Source organism: Coregonus lavaretus, assembly GCF_964263955.1.
Source record: "Coregonus lavaretus genome assembly, chromosome: 12".
Classification (NCBI taxonomy): domain Eukaryota; kingdom Metazoa; phylum Chordata; class Actinopteri; order Salmoniformes; family Salmonidae; genus Coregonus; species Coregonus lavaretus.
Genome location: NC_139999.1, coordinates 288,865 through 305,182, shown reverse-complemented (window position 1 = coordinate 305,182; position 16,318 = coordinate 288,865).

Genomic DNA, 16,318 nt, shown 5'->3' with positions numbered 1-16,318 from the left:
ATAGAAGCAGGGTAAAGATAGATATAGAAGCAGGGTAAAGATAGATATAAAAGCAGGGTAAAGATATATATAGAAGCAGGGTAAATATAGATATAGAAGCAGGGTAAAGATAGATATAGAAGCAGGGTAAAGATAGATATAGAAGCAGGGTAAAGATAGATATAGAAGCAGGGTAAAGATAGATATAGAAGCACACTGCAGGGTAAAGATAGATATAGAAGCAGGGTAAAGATAGATATAGAAGCACACTGCAGGGTAAAGATAGATATAGAAGCACTGCAGGGTAAAGATAGATATAGAAGCACACTGCAGGGTAAAGATAGATATAGAAGCAGGGTAAAGATAGATATAGAAGCAGGGTAAAGATAGATATAGAAGCAGGGTAAAGATAGATATAGAAGCACACTGCAGGGTAAAGATAGATATAGAAGCACACTGCAGGGTAAAGATAGATATAGAAGCACTGCAGGGTAAATATAGATATAGAAGCACACTGCAGGGTAAAGATAGATATAGAAGCACACTGCAGGGTAAAGATAGATATAGAAGCACACTGCAGGGTAAAGATAGATATAGAAGCAGGGTAAAGATAGATATAGAAGCAGGGTAAAGATAGATATAGAAGCAGGGTAAAGATAGATATAGAAGCACACTGCAGGGTAAAGATAGATATAGAAGCACACTGCAGGGTAAAGATAGATATAGAAGCACACTGCAGGGTAAAGATAGATATAGAAGCAGGGTAAAGATAGATATAGAAGCACACTGCAGGGTAAAGATAGATATAGAAGCAGGGTAAAGATAGATATAGAAGCAGGGTAAAGATAGATATAGAAGCAGGGTAAAGATAGATATAGAAGCACTGCAGGGTAAAGATAGATATAGAAGCAGGGTAAAGATAGATATAGAAGCACACTGCAGGGTAAAGATAGATATAGAAGCAGGGTAAAGATAGATATAAAAGCAGGGTAAAGATAGATATAGAAGCAGGGTAAAGATAGATATAGAAGCACTGCAGGGTAAAGATAGATATAGAAGCACACTGCAGGGTAAAGATAGATATAGAAGCACACTGCAGGGTAAAGATAGATATAGAAGCAGGTTAAAGATAGATATAGAAGCACACTGCAGGGTAAAGATAGATATAGAAGCAGGGTAAAGATAGATATAGAAGCAGGGTAAAGATAGATATAGAAGCACACTGCAGGGTAAAAATAGATATAGAAGCAGGGTAAAGATAGATATAGAAGCAGGGTAAAGATAGATATAGAAGCAGGGTAAAGATAGATATAGAAGCACACTGCAGGGTAAAGATAGATATAGAAGCAGGGTAAAGATAGATATAGAAGCACACTGCAGGGTAAAGATAGATATAGAAGCACTGCAGGGTAAAGATAGATATAGAAGCACACTGCAGGGTAAAGATAGATATAGAAGCACACTGCAGGGTAAAGATAGATATAGAAGCAGGTTAAAGATAGATATAGAAGCACTGCAGGGTAAAGATAGATATAGAAGCAGGGTAAAGATAGATATAGAAGCAGGGTAAAGATAGATATAGAAGCACTGCAGGGTAAAGATAGATATAGAAGCAGGGTAAAGATAGATATAGAAGCAGGGTAAAGATAGATATAGAAGCACACTGCAGGGTAAAGATAGATATAGAAGCAGGGTAAAGATAGATATAGAAGCAGGGTAAAGATAGATATAGAAGCAGGGTAAGATAGATATAGAAGCAGGGTAAAGATAGATATAGAAGCACACTGCAGGGTAAAGATAGATATAGAAGCAGGGTAAAGATAGATATAGAAGCACACTGCAGGGTAAAGATAGATATAGAAGCACTGCAGGGTAAAGATAGATATAGAAGCAGGGTAAAAATAGATATAGAAGCAGGGTAAGATAGATATAGAAGCAGGGTAAAGATAGATATAGAAGCAGGGTAAGATAGATATAGAAGCAGGGTAAAGATAGATATAGAAGCACACTGCAGGGTAAAGATAGATATAGAAGCACACTGCAGGGTAAAGATAGATATAGAAGCAGGGTAAAGATAGATATAGAAGCAGGGTAAGATAGATATAGAAGCACTGCAGGGTAAAGATAGATATAGAAGCAGGGTAAAGATAGATATAGAAGCAGGGTAAAGATAGATATAGAAGCACACTGCAGGGTAAAGATAGATATAGAAGCACACTGCAGGGTAAAGATAGATATAGAAGCACACTGCAGGGTAAAGATAGATATAGAAGCAGGGTAAGATAGATATAGAAGCAGGGTAAATATAGATATAGAAGCACACTGCAGGGTAAAGATAGATATAGAAGCACTGCAGGGTAAAGATAGATATAGAAGCAGGGTAAAGATAGATATAGAAGCAGGGTAAGATAGATATAGAAGCAGGGTAAATATAGATATAGAAGCACACTGCAGGGTAAAGATAGATATAGAAGCAGGGTAAAGATAGATATAGAAGCAGGGTAAAGATAGATATAGAAGCACACTGCAGGGTAAAGATATATATAGAAGCACACTGCAGGGTAAAGATAGATATAGAAGCACACTGCAGGGTAAAGATAGATATAGAAGCAGGGTAAGATAGATATAGAAGCAGGGTAAATATAGATATAGAAGCACACTGCAGGGTAAAGATAGATATAGAAGCAGGGTAAAGATAGATATAGAAGCACACTTCAGGGTAAAGATAGATAAAGAAGCACTGCAGGGTAAAGATAGATATAGAAGCAGGGTAAAGATAGATATAGAAGCAGGGTAAAGATAGATATAGAAGCAGGGTAAAGATAGATATAGAAGCACACTGCAGGGTAAAGATAGATATAGAAGCAGGGTAAAGATAGATATAGAAGCAGGGTAAAGATAGATATAGAAGCAGGGTAAAGATAGATATAGAAGCAGGGTAAAGATAGATATAGAAGCAGGGTAAAGATAGATATAGAAGCAGGGTAAAGATAGATATAGAAGCACTGCAGGGTAAATATAGATATAGAAGCACACTGCAGGGTAAAGATAGATATAGAATCAGGGTAAAGATAGATATAGAAGCAGGGTAAAGATAGATATAGAAGCAGGGTAAAGATAGATATAGAAGCAGGGTAAAGATAGATATAGAAGCAGGGTAAAGATAGATATAGAAGAACTGCAGGGTAAAGATAGATATAGAAGCAGGGTAAAGATAGATATAGAAGCAGGGTAAAGATAGATATAGAAGCAGGGTAAAGATAGATATAGAAGCAGGGTAAGATAGATATAGAAGCAAACTGCAGGGTAAAGATAGATATAGAAGCAGGGTAAAGATAGATATAGAAGCAGGGTAAAGATATATATAGAAGCAGGGTAAAGATAGATATAGAAGCAGGGTAAAGATAGATATAGAGGCACACTGCAGGGTAAAGATAGATATAGAAGCAGGGTAAAGATAGATATAGAAGCAGGGTAAAGATAGATATAGAAGCACTGCAGGGTAAAGATAGATATAGAAGCAGGGTAAAGATAGATATAGAAGCAGGGTAAAGATAGATATAGAAGCAGGGTAAAGATAGATATAGAAGCAGGGTAAAGATAGATATAGAAGCAGGGTAAAGATAGATATAGAAGCAGCGTAAAGATAGATATAGAAGCACTGCAGGGTAAAGATAGATATAGAAGCACACTGCAGGGTAAAGATAGATATAGAAGCACACTGCAGGGTAAAGATAGATATAGAAGCAGGGTAAAGATAGACATAGAGGCACTGCAGGGTAAAGATAGATATAGAAGCAGGGTAAAGATAGATATAGAGGCAGGGTAAAGATAGATATAGAAGCACACTGCAGGGTAAAGATAGATATAGAAGCAGGGTAAAGATAGATATAGAAGCAGGGTAAAGATAGATATAGAAGCAGGGTAAAGCTAGATATAGAAGCACACTGCAGGGTAAAGATAGATATAGAAGCAGGGTAAAGATAGATATAGAAGCACACTGCAGGGTAAAGATAGATATAGAAGCACTGCAGGGTAAAGATAGATATAGAAGCACACTGCAGGGTAAAGATAGATATAGAAGCAGGGTAAAGATAGATATAGAAGCAGGGTAAGATAGATATAGAAGCAGGGTAAAGATAGATATAGAAGCAGGGTGAAGATAGATATAGAAGCAGGGTAAAGATAGATATAGAAGCACACTGCAGGGTAAAGATAGATATAGAAGCACTGCAGGGTAAAGATAGATATAGAAGCACACTGCAGGGTAAAGATAGATATAGAAGCAGGGTAAAGATAGATATAGAAGCACACTGCAGGGTAAAGATAGATATAGAAGCACTGCAGGGTAAAGATAGATATAGAAGCAGGGTAAAGATAGATATAGAAGCAGGGTAAGATAGATATAGAAGCACACTGCAGGGTAAAGATAGATATAGAAGCAGGGTAAAGATAGATATAGAAGCAGGGTAAAGATAGATATAGAAGCAGGGTAAAGATAATTATAGAAGCAGGGTAAATATAGATATAGAAGCAGGGTAAAGATAGATATAGAAGCAGGGTAAAGATAGATATAGAAGCAGGGTAAAGATAGATATAGAAGCAGGGTAAAGATAGATATAGAAGCACACTGCAGGGTAAAGATAGATATAGAAGCAGGGTAAAGATAGATATAGAAGCACACTGCAGGGTAAAGATAGATATAGAAGCACTGCAGGGTAAAGATAGATATAGAAGCACACTGCAGGGTAAAGATAGATATAGAAGCAGGGTAAAGATAGATATAGAAGCAGGGTAAAGATAGATATAGAAGCAGGGTAAAGATAGATATAGAAGCACACTGCAGGGTAAAGATAGATATAGAAGCACACTGCAGGGTAAAGATAGATATAGAAGCACTGCAGGGTAAATATAGATATAGAAGCACACTGCAGGGTAAAGATAGATATAGAAGCAGGGTAAAGATAGATATAGAAGCAGGGTAAAGATAGATATAGAAGCAGGGTAAAGATAGATATAGAAGCACACTGCAGGGTAAAGATAGATATAGAAGCACACTGCAGGGTAAAGATAGATATAGAAGCAGGGTAAAGATAGATATAGAAGCAGGGTAAAGATAGATATAGAAGCAGGGTAAAGATAGATATAGAAGCACTGCAGGGTAAAGATAGATATAGAAGCAGGGTAAAGATAGATATAGAAGCAGGGTAAGATATATATAGAAGCAGGGTAAAGATAGATATAGAAGCAGGGTAAGATAGATATAGAAGCAGGGTAAAGATAGATATAGAAGCACACTGCAGGGTAAAGATAGATATAGAAGCACACTGCAGGGTAAAGATAGATATAGAAGCAGGGTAAAGATAGATATAGAAGCAGGGTAAGATAGATATAGAAGCACTGCAGGGTAAAGATAGATATAGAAGCAGGGTAAAGATAGATATAGAAGCAGGGTAAGATAGATATAGAAGCACACTGCAGGGTAAAGATAGATATAGAAGCAGGGTAAAGATAGATATAGAAGCAGGGTAAAGATAGATATAAAAGCAGGGTAAAGATATATATAGAAGCAGGGTAAATATAGATATAGAAGCAGGGTAAAGATAGATATAGAAGCAGGGTAAAGATAGATATAGAAGCAGGGTAAAGATAGATATAGAAGCAGGGTAAAGATAGATATAGAAGCACACTGCAGGGTAAAGATAGATATAGAAGCAGGGTAAAGATAGATATAGAAGCACACTGCAGGGTAAAGATAGATATAGAAGCACTGCAGGGTAAAGATAGATATAGAAGCACACTGCAGGGTAAAGATAGATATAGAAGCAGGGTAAAGATAGATATAGAAGCAGGGTAAAGATAGATATAGAAGCAGGGTAAAGATAGATATAGAAGCACACTGCAGGGTAAAGATAGATATAGAAGCACACTGCAGGGTAAAGATAGATATAGAAGCACTGCAGGGTAAATATAGATATAGAAGCACACTGCAGGGTAAAGATAGATATAGAAGCACACTGCAGGGTAAAGATAGATATAGAAGCACACTGCAGGGTAAAGATAGATATAGAAGCAGGGTAAAGATAGATATAGAAGCAGGGTAAAGATAGATATAGAAGCAGGGTAAAGATAGATATAGAAGCACACTGCAGGGTAAAGATAGATATAGAAGCACACTGCAGGGTAAAGATAGATATAGAAGCAGGGTAAAGATAGATATAGAAGCAGGGTAAAGATAGATATAGAAGCAGGGTAAAGATAGATATAGAAGCACACTGCAGGGTAAAGATAGATATAGAAGCACACTGCAGGGTAAAGATAGATATAGAAGCACACTGCAGGGTAAAGATAGATATAGAAGCAGGGTAAAGATAGATATAGAAGCACACTGCAGGGTAAAGATAGATATAGAAGCAGGGTAAAGATAGATATAGAAGCAGGGTAAAGATAGATATAGAAGCAGGGTAAAGATAGATATAGAAGCACTGCAGGGTAAAGATAGATATAGAAGCAGGGTAAAGATAGATATAGAAGCACACTGCAGGGTAAAGATAGATATAGAAGCAGGGTAAAGATAGATATAAAAGCAGGGTAAAGATAGATATAGAAGCAGGGTAAAGATAGATATAGAAGCACTGCAGGGTAAAGATAGATATAGAAGCACACTGCAGGGTAAAGATAGATATAGAAGCACACTGCAGGGTAAAGATAGATATAGAAGCAGGTTAAAGATAGATATAGAAGCACACTGCAGGGTAAAGATAGATATAGAAGCAGGGTAAAGATAGATATAGAAGCAGGGTAAAGATAGATATAGAAGCACACTGCAGGGTAAAAATAGATATAGAAGCAGGGTAAAGATAGATATAGAAGCAGGGTAAAGATAGATATAGAAGCAGGGTAAAGATAGATATAGAAGCACACTGCAGGGTAAAGATAGATATAGAAGCAGGGTAAAGATAGATATAGAAGCACACTGCAGGGTAAAGATAGATATAGAAGCACTGCAGGGTAAAGATAGATATAGAAGCACACTGCAGGGTAAAGATAGATATAGAAGCACACTGCAGGGTAAAGATAGATATAGAAGCAGGTTAAAGATAGATATAGAAGCACTGCAGGGTAAAGATAGATATAGAAGCAGGGTAAAGATAGATATAGAAGCAGGGTAAAGATAGATATAGAAGCACTGCAGGGTAAAGATAGATATAGAAGCAGGGTAAAGATAGATATAGAAGCAGGGTAAAGATAGATATAGAAGCACACTGCAGGGTAAAGATAGATATAGAAGCAGGGTAAAGATAGATATAGAAGCAGGGTAAAGATAGATATAGAAGCAGGGTAAGATAGATATAGAAGCAGGGTAAAGATAGATATAGAAGCACACTGCAGGGTAAAGATAGATATAGAAGCAGGGTAAAGATAGATATAGAAGCACACTGCAGGGTAAAGATAGATATAGAAGCACTGCAGGGTAAAGATAGATATAGAAGCAGGGTAAAAATAGATATAGAAGCAGGGTAAGATAGATATAGAAGCAGGGTAAAGATAGATATAGAAGCAGGGTAAGATAGATATAGAAGCAGGGTAAAGATAGATATAGAAGCACACTGCAGGGTAAAGATAGATATAGAAGCACACTGCAGGGTAAAGATAGATATAGAAGCAGGGTAAAGATAGATATAGAAGCAGGGTAAGATAGATATAGAAGCACTGCAGGGTAAAGATAGATATAGAAGCAGGGTAAAGATAGATATAGAAGCAGGGTAAAGATAGATATAGAAGCACACTGCAGGGTAAAGATAGATATAGAAGCACACTGCAGGGTAAAGATAGATATAGAAGCACACTGCAGGGTAAAGATAGATATAGAAGCAGGGTAAGATAGATATAGAAGCAGGGTAAATATAGATATAGAAGCACACTGCAGGGTAAAGATAGATATAGAAGCACTGCAGGGTAAAGATAGATATAGAAGCAGGGTAAAGATAGATATAGAAGCAGGGTAAGATAGATATAGAAGCAGGGTAAATATAGATATAGAAGCACACTGCAGGGTAAAGATAGATATAGAAGCAGGGTAAAGATAGATATAGAAGCAGGGTAAAGATAGATATAGAAGCACACTGCAGGGTAAAGATATATATAGAAGCACACTGCAGGGTAAAGATAGATATAGAAGCACACTGCAGGGTAAAGATAGATATAGAAGCAGGGTAAGATAGATATAGAAGCAGGGTAAATATAGATATAGAAGCACACTGCAGGGTAAAGATAGATATAGAAGCAGGGTAAAGATAGATATAGAAGCACACTGCAGGGTAAAGATAGATAAAGAAGCACTGCAGGGTAAAGATAGATATAGAAGCAGGGTAAAGATAGATATAGAAGCAGGGTAAAGATAGATATAGAAGCAGGGTAAAGATAGATATAGAAGCACACTGCAGGGTAAAGATAGATATAGAAGCAGGGTAAAGATAGATATAGAAGCAGGGTAAAGATAGATATAGAAGCAGGGTAAAGATAGATATAGAAGCAGGGTAAAGATAGATATAGAAGCAGGGTAAAGATAGATATAGAAGCAGGGTAAGATAGATATAGAAGCACACTGCAGGGTAAAGATAGATATAGAAGCAGGGTAAAGATAGATATAGAAGCAGGGTAAAGATAGATATAGCAGCAGGGTAAAGATAGATATAGAAGCACACTGCAGGGTAAAGATAGATATAGAAGCAGGGTAAAGATAGATATAGAAGCACACTGCAGGGTAAAGATAGATATAGAAGCACTGCAGGTTAAAGATAGATATAGAAGCACACTGCAGGGTAAAGATAGATATAGAAGCAGGGTAAAGATAGATATAGAAGCAGGGTAAAGATAGATATAGAAGCAGGGTAAAGATAGATATAGAAGCACACTGCAGGGTAAAGATAGATATAGAAGCACACTGCAGGGTAAAGATAGATATAGAAGCAGGGTAAAGATAGATATAGAAGCACACTGCAGGGTAAAGATAGATATAGAAGCACTGCAGGGTAAAGATAGATATAGAAGCACACTGCAGGGTAAAGATAGATATAGAAGCAGGGTAAAGATAGATATAGAAGCAGGGTAAAGATAGATATAGAAGCACACTGCAGGGTAAAGATAGATATAGAAGCACACTGCAGGGTAAAGATAGATATAGAAGCAGGGTAAAGATAGATATAGAAGCACACTGCAGGGTAAAGATAGATATAGAATCAGGGTAAAGATAGATATAGAAGCAGGGTAAAGATAGATATAGAAGCAGGGTAAAGATAGATATAGAAGCACTGCAGGGTAAAGATAGATATAGAAGCAGGGTAAAGATAGATATAGAAGCACACTGCAGGGTAAAGATAGATATAGAAGCAGGGTAAAGATAGATATACAAGCAGGGTAAAGATAGATATAGAAGCAGGGTAAATATAGATATAGAAGCACACTGCAGGGTAAAGATAGATATAGAAGCAGGGTAAAGATAGATATAGAAGCAGGGTAAAGATAGATATAGAAGCACTGCATGGTAAAGATAGATATAGAAGCAGGGTAAAGATAGATATAGAAGCACACTGCAGGGTAAAGATAGATATAAAAGCAGGGTAAAGATAGATATAGAAGCAGGGTAAAGATAGATATAGAAGCACTGCAGGGTAAAGATAGATATAGAAGCACACTGCAGGGTAAAGATAGATATAGAAGCAGGGTAAAGATAGATATAGAAGCAGGGTAAAGATAGATATAGAAGCACTGCAGGGTAAAGATAGATATAGAAGCACACTGCAGGGTAAAGATAGATATAGAAGCACACTGCAGGGTAAAGATAGATATAGAAGCAGGTTAAAGATAGATATAGAAGCACACTGCAGGGTAAAGATAGATATAGAAGCAGGGTAAAGATAGATATAGAAGCAGGGTAAAGATAGATATAGAAGCACACTGCAGGGTAAAGATAGATATAGAAGCAGGGTAAAGATAGATATAGAAGCAGGGTAAATATAGATATAGAAGCAGGGTAAAGATAGATATAGAAGCACACTGCAGGGTAAAGATAGATATAGAAGCAGGGTAAAGATAGATAGAGAAGCACCCTGCAGGGTAAAGATAGATATAGAAGCACTGCAGGGTAAAGATAGATATAGAAGCACACTGCAGGGTAAAGATAGATATAGAAGCAGGGTAAAGATAGATATACAAGCAGGGTAAAGATAGATATACAAGCAGGGTAAAGATAGATATAGAAGCACACTGCAGGGTAAAGATAGATATAGAAGCAGGGTAAAGATAGATATAGAAGCAGGGTAAAGATAGATATAGAAGCACTGCATGGTAAAGATAGATATAGAAGCAGGGTAAAGATAGATATAGAAGCACACTGCAGGGTAAAGATAGATATAAAAGCAGGGTAAAGATAGATATAGAAGCAGGGTAAAGATAGATATAGAAGCACTGCAGGGTAAAGATAGATATAGAAGCACACTGCAGGGTAAAGATAGATATAGAAGCACTGCAGGGTAAAGATAGATATAGAAGCACACTGCAGGGTAAAGATAGATATAGAAGCACACTGCAGGGTAAAGATAGATATAGAAGCAGGTTAAAGATAGATATAGAAGCACACTGCAGGGTAAAGATAGATATAGAAGCAGGGTAAAGATAGATATAGAAGCAGGGTAAAGATAGATATAGAAGCACACTGCAGGGTAAAGATAGATATAGAAGCAGGGTAAAGATAGATATAGAAGCAGGGTAAATATAGATATAGAAGCACTGCAGGGTAAAGATAGATATAGAAGCACACTGCAGGGTAAAGATAGATATAGAAGCACACTGCAGGGTAAAGATAGATATAGAAGCAGGTTAAAGATAGATATAGAAGCACACTGCAGGGTAAAGATAGATATAGAAGCAGGGTAAAGATAGATATAGAAGCAGGGTAAAGATAGATATAGAAGCACACTGCAGGGTAAAGATAGATATAGAAGCAGGGTAAAGATAGATATAGAAGCAGGGTAAATATAGATATAGAAGCAGGGTAAAGATAGATATAGAAGCACACTGCAGGGTAAAGATAGATATAGAAGCAGGGTAAAGATAGATATAGAAGCACCCTGCAGGGTAAAGATAGATATAGAAGCACTGCAGGGTAAAGATAGATATAGAAGCACACTGCAGGGTAAAGATAGATATAGAAGCAGGGTAAAGATAGATATACAAGCAGGGTAAAGATAGATATAGAAGCAGGGTAAAGATAGATATAGAAGCACACTGCAGGGTAAAGATAGATATAGAAGCAGGGTAAAGATAGATATAGAAGCAGGGTAAAGATAGATATAGAAGCACTGCATGGTAAAGATAGATATAGAAGCAGGGTAAAGATAGATATAGAAGCACACTGCAGGGTAAAGATAGATATAAAAGCAGGGTAAAGATAGATATAGAAGCAGGGTAAAGATAGATATAGAAGCACTGCAGGGTAAAGATAGATATAGAAGCACACTGCAGGGTAAAGATAGATATAGAAGCACTGCAGGGTAAAGATAGATATAGAAGCACACTGCAGGGTAAAGATAGATATAGAAGCACACTGCAGGGTAAAGATAGATATAGAAGCAGGTTAAAGATAGATATAGAAGCACACTGCAGGGTAAAGATAGATATAGAAGCAGGGTAAAGATAGATATAGAAGCAGGGTAAAGATAGATATAGAAGCACACTGCAGGGTAAAGATAGATATAGAAGCAGGGTAAAGATAGATATAGAAGCACACTGCAGGGTAAAGATAGATATAGAAGCAGGGTAAAGATAGATATAGAAGCAGGGTAAAGATAGATATAGAAGCACACTGCAGGGTAAAAATAGATATAGAAGCAGGGTAAAGATAGATATAGAAGCAGGGTAAAGATAGATATAGAAGCAGGGTAAAGATAGATATAGAAGCACACTGCAGGGTAAAGATAGATATAGAAGCAGGGTAAAGATAGATATAGAAGCACACTGCAGGGTAAAGATAGATATAGAAGCACTGCAGGGTAAAGATAGATATAGAAGCACACTGCAGGGTAAAGATAGATATAGAAGCAGGGTAAAGATAGATATAGAAGCAGGGTAAAGATAGATATAGAAGCACACTGCAGGGTAAAGATAGATATAGAAGCACACTGCAGGGTAAAGATAGATATAGAAGCACTGCAGGGTAAAGATAGATATAGAAGCACACTGCAGGGTAAAGATAGATATAGAAGCACACTGCAGGGTAAAGATAGATATAGAAGCAGGTTAAAGATAGATATAGAAGCACACTGCAGGGTAAAGATAGATATAGAAGCAGGGTAAAGATAGATATAGAAGCACACTGCAGGGTAAAGATAGATATAGAAGCAGGGTAAAGATAGATATAGAAGCACACTGCAGGGTAAAGATAGATATAGAAGCACTGCAGGGTAAAGATAGATATAGAAGCACACTGCAGGGTAAAGATAGATATAGAAGCAGGGTAAAAATAGATATAGAAGCAGGGTAAAGATAGATATAGAAGCACACTGCAGGGTAAAGATAGATATAGAAGCACTGCAGGGTAAAGATAGATATAGAAGCACACTGCAGGGTAAAGATAGATATAGAAGCACACTGCAGGGTAAAGATAGATATAGAAGCAGGTTAAAGATAGATATAGAAGCACACTGCAGGGTAAAGATAGATATAGAAGCAGGGTAAAGATAGATATAGAAGCACACTGCAGGGTAAAGATAGATATAGAAGCAGGGTAAAGATAGATATAGAAGCACACTGCAGGGTAAAGATAGATATAGAAGCACTGCAGGGTAAAGATAGATATAGAAGCACACTGCAGGGTAAAGATAGATATAGAAGCAGGGTAAAGATAGATATAGAAGCAGGGTAAAGATAGATATAGAAGCACACTGCAGGGTAAAGATAGATATAGAAGCACACTGCAGGGTAAAAATAGATATAGAAGCAGGGTAAAGATAGATATAGAAGCACACTGCAGGGTAAAGATAGATATAGAATCAGGGTAAAGATAGATATAGAAGCAGGGTAAAGATAGATATAGAAGCAGGGTAAAGATAGATATAGAAGCACTGCAGGGTAAAGATAGGGGTAAAGATAGATATAGAAGCAGGGTAAAGATAGATATACAAGCAGCGTAAAAGATAGATATAGAAGCAGGGTAAGATAGATATTGAAGCACACTGCAGGGTAAAGATAGATATAGAAGCAGGGTAAAGATAGATATAGAAGCAGGGTAAAGATAGATATAGAAGCACACTGCAGGGTAAAGATAGATATAGAAGCAGGGTAAAGATAGATATAGAAGCACACTGCAGGGTAAAGATAGATATAGAAGCACTGCAGGGTAAAGATAGATATAGAAGCACACTGTAGGGTAAAGATAGATATAGAAGCAGGGTAAAGATAGATATAGAAGCAGGGTAAAGATAGATATAGAAGCAGGGTAAAGATAGATATAGAAGCAGGGTAAAGATAGATATAGAAGCACACTGCAGGGTAAAGATAGATATAGAAGCAGGGTAAAGATAGATATAGAAGCACACTGCAGGGTAAAGATAGATATAGAAGCAGGGTAAAGATAGATATAGAAGCACACTGCAGGGTAAAGATAGATATAGAAGCACTGCAGGGTAAAGATAGATATAGAAGCACACTGCAGGGTAAAGATAGATATAGAAGCAGGGTAAAGATAGATATAGAAGCAGGGTAAAGATAGATATAGAAGCAGGGTAAAGATAGATATAGAAGCACACTGCAGGGTAAAGATAGATATAGAAGCAGGGTAAGATAGATATAGAAGCACACTGCAGGGTAAAGATAGATATAGAAGCAGGGTAAAGATAGATATAGAAGCACACTGCAGGGGTAAGATAGATATAGAAGCACACTGCAGGGTAAAGATAGATATAGAAGCAGGGTAAAGATAGATATAGAAGCAGGGTTAAGATAGATATAGAAGCACACTGCAGGGTAAAGATAGATATAGAAGCAGGGTAAAGATAGATATAGAAGCAGGGTAAAGATAGATATAGAAGCAGGGTAAAGATAGATATAGAAGCACACTGCAGGGTAAAGATAGATATAGAAGCAGGGTAAGATAGATATAGAAGCACACTGCAGGGTAAAGATAGATATAGAAGCAGGGTAAAGATAGATATAGAAGCAGGGTAAGATAGATATAGAAGTAGATATAGAAGCAGGGTAAAGATAGATATAGAAGCAGGGTAAGATAGATATAGAAGCACACTGCAGGGTAAAGATAGATATTGAAGCAGGGTAAAGATAAGATATAGAAAGCAGGGTAAAGATAGATATGAAGCAGGGTAAAGATAGATATAGAAGCAGGGTAAAGATAGATATAGAAGCAGGGTAAAGATAGATATAGAAGCACACTGCAGGGTAAAGATAGATATAGAAGCAGGGTAAAGATAGATATAGAAGCAGGGTAAAGATAGATATAGAAGCACACTGCAGGGTAAAGATAGATATAGAAGCAGGGTAAAGATAGATATAGAAGCAGGGTAAAGATAGATATAGAAGCAGGGTAAAGATAGATATAGAAGCACACTGCAGGGTAAAGATAGATATAGAAGCAGGGTAAAGATAGATATAGAAGCAGGGTAAAGATAGATATAAAGCACTGCAGGGTAAAGATAGATATAGAAGCACAGCAGGGTAAAGATAGATATAGAAGCAGGGTAAGATAGATATAGAAGCACAATTGCAGGGTAAAGATAGATATAGAAGCAGGGTAAAGATAGATATAGAAGCACAACTGCAGGGTAAAGATAGATATAGAAGCACTGCAGGGTAAAGATAGATATAGAAGCACACGGGGTAAAGATAGATATAGAAGCACACTGCAGGGTAAAGATGATTATAGAAGCAGGGTAAAGATAGATATAGAAGAAAGACAGGGTAAAGATAGATATAGAAGCAGGGTAAAGATAGATATAGAAGCAGGGTAAAGATAGATATAGAAGCCACACTGCAGGGTAAAGATAGATATAGAAGCAGGGTAAGATAGATATAGAAGCAGGGTAAAGATAGATATAGAAGCACACTGCAGGGTAAAGATAGATATAGAAGCACGCAGGGTAAAGATAGATATAGAAGCAGGGTAAAGATAGATATAGAACGCAGGGTAAAGATAGATATAGGACACAGCAGGGTAAAGATAGATATAGAAGCAGGGTAAAGATAGATATAGAAGCACACTGCAGGGTAAAGATAGATATAGAAGCAGGGTAAAGATAGATATAGAAGCAGGGTAAAGATAGATATAGAAGCAGGGTAAAGATAGATATAGAAGCAGGGTAAAGATAGATATAGAAGCAGGGTAAAGATAGATATAGAAGCAGGGTAAAGATAGATATAGAAGCACACTGCAGGGTAAAGATAGATATAGAAGCAGGGTAAGATAGATATAGAAGCACACTGCAGGGTAAAGATAGATATAGAAGCAGGGTAAAGATAGATATAGAAGCAGGGTAAAGATAGATATAGAAGCAGGGTAAAGATAGATATAGAAGCACACTGCAGGGTAAAGATAGATATAGAAGCAGGGTAAAGATAGATATAGAAGCACACTGCAGGGTAAAGATAGATATAGAAGCAGGGTAAAGATAGATATAGAAGACACAGCAGGGTAAAGATAGATATAGAAGCAGGGTAAAGATAGATATAGAAGCACACTGCAGGGTAAAGATAGATATAGAAGCACATGCAGGGTAAAGGATAGATATAGAAGCAGGGTAAAGATAGATATAGAAGCAGGGTAAAGATAGATATAGAAGCTGCAGGGTAAAGATAGATATAGAACACCTGCAGGGTAAGATAGATATAGAAGCACACTGCAGGGTAAAGATAGATATAGAAGCAGGGTAAAGATAGATATAGAAGCACACTGCAGGGTAAAGATAGATATAGAAGCAGGGTAAAGATAGATATAGAAGCCAACTGCAGGGTAAAGATAGATATAGAAGCAGGGTAAAGATAGATATAGAAGCACACTGCAGGGTAAAGATAGATATAGAAGCAGGGTAAAGATAGATATAGAAGCAGGGTAAAGATAGATATAGAAGCAGGGTAAAGATAGATATAGAAGCACACTGCAGGGTAAAGATAGATATAGAAGCAGGGTAAGATAGATATAGAAGCACACTGCAGGGTAAAGATAGATATAGAAGCAGGGTAAAGATAGATATAGAAGCAGGGTAAAGATAGATATAGAAGCACACTGCAGGGTAAAGATAGATATAGAAGCAGGGTAAAGATAGATATA